Raw genomic sequence first — 10,115 nt, 5'->3', positions numbered from 1 at the left:
AGAATGCTGGAAGCACTGAAATCATCATATGCGCGATTTTGCTTGTGTTTTCTTTGAGTTTGCTGTTGATAATCTTCACATTTAGTCAGATCCTTGGCTTTTTGCTCAATGTCTGAAAAAGTAGACCGCATAGCTTGAATACATCCATGCAAGGATTTATAGAGTGCACAAGCTGTGTTCAAGTCTTGGCCAGAAGATTGCAAAGAAGCACCGGTTATTTGAAAACACTGTAATACTTGATCCCACAATATGACCATTATTCCTGTTTCCAACTTCATCATGGTTGAAAGTAGTCCACGAGCCTGTTGTCAACAGTCTGCCTTCTGATCATTGTTATTTGAAATGTCATCCAAGACTTGTTTTATTGCAGAAAAGCTGTGTAAAAGTGCTTTTGTTGCATCTGCACGAGCTGACCACCTGATATCTGACAATCTTTTCACAATAGGCAAATGAGCACCACCATCAGATAATGCAGCAGAAAGGAGATCCCACCGATAAGTAGACGCAGAAAAAAATGTGTACAGGTTTTCTACAAATTGAAAGAAAATTAATGCTTCTTGACAATATTCAGCAGCACATTTTCCAACCAAGTTTAGTGAAAGTGCAAAACATGGAATATAACCTGCAAACTCATTCAGCTTGTAAGCCACTATACTTGCACTCATGTTGCACACACATACTGTACCATGCAGCATACAGCTCTCCCGACATGAAAACAACAGCATTGCCAGATCGTCGTTGTTGTGGCATGGATGAATCACAGAGCGTTGCATTACCAGTAGGTGCAAGGCAGTTCCTTTATTCGACAAAACAAGGTTACAGCACGCAGAGGCCCCTGGCAGAACAGGTCTTACTGCCTTGTGATTGAGGCTCAATATTTATTTGCGAAACACAAAGGACAGTTCATAGTTACAAGTACGGACAATTCTTTGAAGTTTTCACATCTTTTGATTAAATTCATTCAAAGGACTGATAGCTATAATTGTAAAACAGCTCTAACTCAAGGACGGTATAGGTGGCGCCATGATTAGGTGCTTCTGGCTCTTGCTGACACACCAGAGCGGGAGAGATGCAAGAAAAGGACGGCTGGCACAGATTTGAGGAAAGCCATCACCTTCATCAAAGAGGGAGCTAGGTCTTTCGTAACCAAACAACCAAAGCCCAATCTGCTGTTAATGGCCAGGTCCTGGGAGATGAGGGTCAATGTGGGAAGGAGGTTGCAGTTCCCGGATGTGGTGCACACAACCCTACGTCTGGACGTTGTACTGTGGTCAACCGAAGACAGGAAAATAATTCTGGTTGAGCTGACTATGCCAAGGGAGGAGGGATGGGAAGAGGCCCACGAGAGAAAGGCCTTGAAGTACCAGCCCTTAGTGCAGGAGTGTTAAGACAAGGGATAGCAGGCATGGTTGTTCCCTGTGGAGATCGGCTGCAGAGGTTTCCCAGCCAAATCAGCATGGCGGCTGTTGTCAGATCCGGGCCTGGACGAAAGGAGCAACTTGTAGGATGGGGGAAGAGGCAGAATGAGCCTCATGTTGGATTTGGAGTAGGCGAGAGGAGGGAAGCTGGAAGCCAGGAGCAGACGGGCAGTGATTTGGCCACCACTGCCGGCCCACCAACTGGAGAGTGTTGTGGTTAAGGGTCAAAACACTCAGTGAAAGTTGGGAACCACCTGATGACATCTGCTCCTGGCTGAAGGCTACAGTTACCTTATAAGGTAACTGGAGAATGCACCCTAACAGGTATTTGTAACAAGTAAATGGTTATTGAATTTGCGAAATGTGTCTAACGATAAAATTAAAGCTGCGTGGGAATTGGAATTTTGAGAGTCACTTTCAGATAATCAATGGGATAAAATTTTTTATTTGGTAAATACTTCATCTAGTTGTGCCCATCACTCCTTGATACAGTTCAAGGTACTACATCGGGCACATATGTCAAAGGATAAATTAGCCCGTATTTTTCCCAATATTAATCCTATTTGTGACAGATGTAATATTGAGGTGGCTACTTTAACTCACATGTTTTGGTCTTGTATCAAGATATATTATTTTTGGAAAGATGTCTTTAAAACTTTATCAAAACTCTTGAAGTTGGACCTACAACCGAAATTATTTACAGCAATTTTTGGGATCATTCCAACAGAAGCAGGATATATTCCTATTTCTGCTCAACGGATGATAGGTTTTACAACTTTATTGGCTATGAGAGCGATTTTGCTTAAATGGAAGGATTCTGGAACCAGAAATGCAATTTTCATGCTACGGATGATCTGTGAACAAGCCATCCAGGTACAAAAATACATCTACCTATGTTTCATTGACTATACAAAAGGAAGTCAGACAGCAAGATCTTCTGGAAAAGCTTCAAGATCTTGACATAGACGGGAAAGATATATGTTTCTTAAGAAACTTACACTGGGACCAGACAGCATCCATCAGAATAGAAGGAGAAGTGAGTGGGTATGTGAATATCATGAGAGGAGTCAGGCAAGGTTGTGTCTTTTCGCCAGACTTATTCAACCTGTATAGTGAAAATATCTTGAGAAGTATCAAAGACATCAAAGGATTCACAATTGGAGGCCATAATATAAATAACATCAGATACCTGTATGCTGATAACATTGTACTAATAGCTGACTCAGAAACAAAACTTCAAGAACTACTCACTATAGTGGCAGCAGAAAGTAATCACAGAGGCCTCTCAATCAACACCAAGAAGACAGAAAGCATGGTCATCTCCAGAAAGACAAACATCTCACAATGTGTGATCCAGATTGGAAATACAAACATCAAACAAGTCAACAAATGTAAATATCTTGGCAGCCTAATAACATGTAATGGCAGGTGCAACACAGATATCAAATACAGAATAACAATGGCGAAAGAAGCGTTCCAAAAAACACAGAAAGATGAAAAAACACAAAAAAGACAGAAAGATGAGCACGTATACTAAAAACAGAATACTGCAGTGCTACATTTATTCTATCCTGACTTACGGAAGTGAATGCTGGACCATTTCTCCAGTAATGGAAAAGAGACTAGAAGCAGCTGAATTATGGTTCTACAGGAGAATGTTAAAAATATCATGGACCACACACACATCAAATGAAGAAGTTCTCAGAAGAGCCCAAGCAGTTCAATCACTCATACCAACAATAAGAGAAAGACAACTCAGATTCCTAGGACACATCTTGCGGAAAGGTGAACTAGAAAAACTCATACTCTCTGGAAAGATTGAGGGGAGTAAACCTAGAGGAAGACCTCGGCTTATGTACATCAAAAGCATAGCCAGGTGGCTACACATCGAGGAAATGGAAGTCATCCAAAAAACGAAGGATAGATCTATATGGAAAACCATGGTCACCAAAGTCTGCTTCGGATATGGTACCTAGACAGACAGTCTGGAAGAATTCTAATCCATCTACTGTTTTTTATTGGCTTTCCTCCATTATGTCCTGTCTAAGTTTAGAGAAAATAAGAAGTCGGACATTTGATACGTCCTTTAAATTTGAAGAAACCTGGTGACCTTTTATTCAATATTTTCATATGGTTTGATTTATTGCTCTTCCAGTTACTTTCTCGAAACTTAGGATTTGATCAGAAAGTTTCTCTTTCTTCTTGCTTTTACTCTCAGTGTGGGCTGCCCAGTCCCTTTTTTTTTCTTTTTTTTACCTTTTGTTTTTGTTTATAGATAATAGTGGGGATCTTTTTTTTATATATATGAAAAATATAAAAGTTTCTTTATCTTGTTTTTCTTTTTATGAAATGATGAGGAATATTGATTATCTTATTTTTTATTATTATATTATTTGATTAATACTATGTATGATCTTGATAATGTTTATTTTACCTTTTATATGTATTATCGACATGGATATTTGAGATAATTCTCCTCTTGTTTGTATTTTTTTAATTAATAAAAAGATTGATAAAGAAAGAAAAGAAGAAACTCATTCTACCAGCGCCAGTATGCCTAAGCTGGCATTCATGGCCTTTAGGAATGCAAGTTAAAATCCATAAAACATTATTTGGTATGTTATGTGCTAACATAGAGGACAATTCATATTCAAAAGGCATAGATATGGGGTCTTCGCAATTACTTGTAAACTTAGCATTCATGTCGCAGAGGCACCAGAGATGCATTGTTACAAATGAAACTGGGTTCACAGCTTTTAGGAAATGCATTGTTATGAACTCAATCCACAGTACTTTGTCAAAGAACAGAAGACTGATGGCTGAAGTCATTTATTTAAGTGTAAATGAATTGTCTACCCAAAACTCACTCTAACAGCCGTGAGAATACGGTGAGATGCTGATTTCACCAGACTGCAGCTTGCAAGCATTTAGTGCGGGCGGGGCCCTCGAAAATGCAGGGCCCGTAGCATATGCTACTTTTGCTACTAGGTTAATCTGGCCCTGCTTGCCAACAGCAAATTATTTCACTCTTCATTTCTTCATGAAAGTCATTTAGAAGCTTTAAAAGATCAAAAGTATGTTTATTATCAAACTATGTATACCATATACAACCTTGAGATTCATTTTCTTGGAGGCAGCCATAAAACAAAGAAACACAATAGAATTCACGAAAACCCCACATCACTGACAGTCAAACATCAAATGTGCGAAGAAAGAACAGATCACCCAAACAATAAAAAAGTAAACAAACAACACACAGAACATGAACTGCAGAGTCCCCAAAAATGACTACACAGCCACAGACCAAGTTCAGTGCTGCAGTCGGTCTTGGAGCTGAACTGACACTCTAGCCAACTGCCCTGAGAGTCATCACATCACATCCTGCCAATGAGTACATTGCTTAGCAAATTCAAATTCAAATTTAATTTTCATTCAACTGCACAGCTGAACAAAACAGCATTGCTCTGGGGCCAAGGTCAAAACATACACAGCACATTCAAAATAGTAAGCAAAAAGAAATAGTTATACAAAAAAAATAGCTCAAGTCCCTGAGTGACATGCCCTTTAAATTGATGGTGATGTTCCTGGCAGTGTGCAAATTTCAATTACAGCATTCTCTGTAAGCACCTTTCTATGTCCCTTACTGTGTGCGCCTGGGTTTCCTCTGGGTGCTCCAGTTTCCTCCCCACAGTCCAAAGACATACCAGTTAATAGGTTAACTGTACATTATACATTGCCCCCTGATTAGGCTGGGGTTAAATCGGTGGGTTGCTTGGAAGTACAGCTGGAAGGGATGGAATGGTCTGTTCGCACTGTATCTCTAAATATATAAATACATTTCCTGCCTTCTGCTTAGGAAACAATTTACAGTCCCGGTCCAGTACATATTCTCTCATATATGTTGACAGGATCTTATGTGAAACTTTATTGCATGCTTCTTGAAGTCAATATAAATAACACCATTGCCATTGCTTGTTGTCTTTTTAATAACTCAACCTGGTACTTTGTACATGAAGCACTCTTCACATGTACAGTATATCATCTTTGATCAGTTTATACAGGTCTTAGTTGAAGGATGAAATCACCAACATGAGAATATTAATTATTAATACACAGTGGTCACTTCATTAGGTACAGGAGTGGAACCTGGTACGGTCTTCACTGCTGTAGCTTAACCAATTCAAGGATCAATGTGTTGTGCGTTGCAATTGTCTTCTGCACACCATTGTTGTAACCTGTGGTTATCTAAGTTACTGCTGCCTTCCTGTCAGCTTGAATCAGTCTGGACATTCTCTTCTAGCCTCTCTCATTAACAAGGTGCTTTCACCCATGGAACTGTTGCTCACTGGAAGTTTTCGCTTTTGCACCATTCTCTGTATGCTCTAGAGGCCGTTGCACATGAAAATATCAGATCAGCAGTTTCTGAGATACTCAAACCACCCTATCTGGCACCAACAATCATTCCATGGTCAAAGTCACTTAGATCATATTTCTTCCCTATTTTGATGCTTGGTCTGAACAACAATTTAATCATCTCTGACCAGGTCTGCATGCTTTTATGCATTGAGTTCCTGCCAGATGATTGGCTGATTAGATATGTGTATTAACAAGCAGGTGTACAGGTGTATCTAATAAAGTGGCCACTGAGTGTATTTGCTAATCATTATCACTACACCCACTAATTACTTCTTTGGGGTACTGCAAGTCTGTGTCTTTACTGATGCCTTGCTGCACGCTTGAGTGCTTGGCGGAGGGCGCTGAAGCTTTTTTTGCTGGTGGGGGAGAGGGGATCATTGCTTGCTGCTGCTTATGTGTGGGAGGGGGAAGCTGGGGGGGGGCTTTGGGTTTCTAACATTTCACTGTCATTCATTCTTTGGGACACTTCTGTTTTCGTGGATGGTTGCAAAGAAAAAGGATTTCAGATGAATATTGTTTACATTTCTCTATTTCTCTGACAATAAATGTACCTTTGAAACTCCTTACAGACAGCTGCGGGAATTGATCAGTGATTGCTGGCGTTGTAAAGTGATTGCCCTAACCACTGCGCTACTATGCCACTGAATGCATCGCAGCCTGGTTTGGCAACTGCTGTTCTCAAGTCTCCAAGGAACTGCTGAGGGTTGTAAACGCAGCACATCCATAGTGAAAAGCAGCTTCCTCTCTGCTGTCTTGGGAAAGCAGCCAACATAATTGAAGACCCTTTCCACCATAGTCATTGCTCTTCCCCCCTCCCCCACCCTCTTCTTTCAGAAAGATTGAGTTAAGTGTTGGGTAATGATATAGATCTATCTGAGTGATTGAGTTGTAGACTTGTTGGTTGGCATCGTATCTTCCATGCTGTCGTGCAGACAAATATCTGTGGGCAGCCAAATTTGAGGAGGATGTTTTACAGACTCTCCTGATGAAGTCAAAAGCTTTCAAGAGACCAAAACTGATGCTGCTCCTTGCATCATGAAGATCATGCCCATTGTGTCTTCAAATGGAAGAAATCCAAATTGATTCAGAGAGCAGACATTGGGAGGAGGTAATTGAGGAAGACCCTAAATATGATTTTCCTTGTGATTGATAGGAAACTGCCCTGTAAGTAACACATCAGACTTGTCTCCTTTCTTGAAGCTGTTCACAATTATGCCATCTTTGAGGACCAATATGTTTGTAGATTTTTTCCACTATAGTTCTTCACACAAGAATTTTAAAGTTTCAGTGGAGATTCTATCTGTTCATGTGACCTTCTTATTTTTAGGGTGGGATATGATCTTCATGACTACTTCTTGTGTAGGAGTGGAAGCAGCCCTGGCTTGAATTGATTGAAGTGGGATAAAGTGCAGGGCACTCAGCTTAGCGGACAAAGTTGTGGTTAAAATGGTCTTCAAAGTATTCCTTACAGCAAGCATCAATCTCCTCTCTCTGTCTGATGCATTTATCCCACTTAGCTGTCAGTGGGATCACCTGAATATCAGACCTTAATTGGCATGCAGATCTGGATTTTTTTTCTGGACCTGACTAGAAGATCTCTTGAATCCCAGGGGGACCAATATCCTGGTGGAGAATTTTGCTAAGGCTACTGGGGAGAATTTAAACTGGAATTGTTGGGGGGTGGGAACCGAACTGAAGAGACTGGGGAAGAGGTGGTTGGCTAACAAACAGAGAAAGCTTGGAGACAGTGTGTGATGGAGGATAGGCAGTTGATAAAGAAGGGACGCGCTCAGACTGATGGTTTGAGATGTGTCTATTTTAATGCAAGTATTGTGAACAAAACGGATGAGCTTAGAACGTGGGTCAGTACTTGGAGCTATGATGTGGTGGCCATTACAGAGACTTGGATGGCTCAGGGACGGGAATGGTTACTTCAAGTGTGGGTTTTAGATGTTTCAGAAAGGAGAGGGAGGCAAAAGAGGTGGGGGCGTGGCACTGTTGATCAGAGATAGTGTCACGGCTGCAGAAAAGGTGGACGTCACGGAGGGATTGTCTACAGAGTCTCTGTGGGTGGAAGTTAAGAAGCAGGAAGGGGTCAATAATTCCACAGGGTGTTTTTCATAGACCACCCAATAGTAACAGGGATATCGAGGAGCAGAAAGGGAAACAGATTCTGGAAATGTGTAATAATAACAGAGTTGTCGTGGTGGGGGATTTTAATTTCCCAAATATCGATTGGCATCTCCCTCGAGCAAGGGGTTTAGATGGGGTGGAGTTTGTTAGGTGTGTTCAGGAAGGTTTCTTGACACAATATGTAGATAAGTCTACAAGAGGAGAGACTGTACTTGATTTGGTATTTGGAAATGAATCTGGTCAGGTGTCAAATCTCTCAGTGGGAGAGCATTTTGGAGATAGTGATCATAATTCTATCTTCTTTATAATAGCATTGGAGAGAGATAGGAACAGACAAGTTAGAAAAACATTTAGTTGGAGTAAGGGGAATTATGAGGCTATCAGGCAGGAACTTGGAAGCTTAAATTGGGAACAGATGTTCTCAGGGAAAGGTACAGAAGAAATGTGGCAAATGTTCAGGGGATATTTGTGTGGAGTTCTACATAGGTACATTCCAATGAGACAGGGAAATTATGGTAGGGTACAGGAACTGTGGTGTACAAAGGCTGTAGTAAATCTAGTCAAGAAGAAAAGAAACACTTATGAAAGGTTCAAAAAACTAGGTAATGATAGAGATCTAGAAGATTATAAGGCTAACAGGAAGGAGCTTAAGAAGGAAATTAGGAGAGCCAGAAGGAGCCATGAGAAGGCTTTGGTGGGCAGGATTAAGGAAAACCCCAAGGCATCCTACAAGTATGTGAAGAGCAAGAGCATAAGACGTGAAAGAATAGAACCAATCAAGTGTGACAGTGAGAAAGCGTGTAAGGAACCGGAGGAAATAGCAGAGGTACCTAATGAATACCTTACTTCAGTATTCACTATGGAAAAGGATCTTGGTGATTGTAGTAATGACTTGCAGCATACTGAAAAGCTTGAGCATGTAGATATTAAGAAAGAGGGTGTGCTGGAGCTTTTGGAAAGCATCAAGTTGGATAAATTGCCGAGACCGGATGAGATGTACCCCAGGCTACTGTGGGAGGTGAGGGAGGAGATTGCTGAGTCTCTGGCGATGATCTTTGCATCATCAATGGGGATGGGACAGGTTCTGGAGGATTAGAGGGTTGCAGATGTTGTTCCCTCATTCAAGAGAGGGAGTAGAGATATCCCAGGAAATTAAAGACCAGTGAGTCTTACTTCAGTGGTTGGTATGGAAAAGATCCTGCGAGGCAGGATTTGTGAACATTTGGAGAGGTATAATATGATTAGGAATAGTCAGCATGGCTTTGTCAAGGGCAGATCGTGCCTTATGAGCCTGATTGAATTTTTTGAGGATATGACTAAACACTTTGATGAAGGAAGAGCAGTAGATGTAGTGTATATGGATTTCAGCAAGGCATTATAAGATACCCCATACAAGGCTTATTGAGAAAGTAAGGAGGCATGGGATCCAAAGGGACTTGGCTTTGTGGTTCCAGAACTGGCTTGCCCACAGAAGGCAAAGAGTGGTTGTAGAGGGGTTATATTCTGCATGGAGATCGGTGACCAGTTATGTGCCTCAGGGATCTGTTCTGGGACCCTTACTCTTTGTGATTTTTATAAATAACCTGGATGAGGAAGTGGTGGGATGGGTTAGTAAGATTGCTGATGACACAAAGGTTGGGGGTGTTGTGGATAGTGTGGAGGGCTGTCAGAGGTTGCAGCGGGACATTGATAGGATGCAAAACTGGGCTGAGAAGTGGTAGATGGAGTCCAACCCAGATAAGTGTGAAGTGGTTCATTTTTGTAGGTCAAATATGATGGTAGAATATAGTATTAATAGTAAGACTCTTGGCAGTGTGGAGGATCAGAGGGGTCTTGGGGTCTGAGTCCATAGGACGCTCAAAGCAGCTGCGCAGGTTGACTCTGTGGTTAAGAAGGCATACGGTGTACTGACCTTCATCAATCATGGAATTGAATTTAGGAGCCGAGAGGTAATGTAGCAGCTATATAGGACCTTGGTCAGACCCCACTTGGAGTACTGTGCTCAGTTCTGGTCGCCTCACTACAGGAAGGATATGGAAACCATAGAAAGGGTGCAGAGGAGATTTACAAGGATGTTGCCTGGTTTGGGGAGCATGCCTTGTGAAACCAGGTTGAGTGAACTCGGCCTTTTCTCCTTGGAGTGATGGA

The sequence above is a fragment of the Mobula hypostoma genome, chromosome 2 (assembly GCF_963921235.1).
Source record: "Mobula hypostoma chromosome 2, sMobHyp1.1, whole genome shotgun sequence".
Classification (NCBI taxonomy): Eukaryota; Metazoa; Chordata; class Chondrichthyes; order Myliobatiformes; family Myliobatidae; genus Mobula; species Mobula hypostoma.
The sequence above is the reverse complement of the archived record's forward strand: the minus strand, read 5'-3'. Positions refer to the sequence as shown.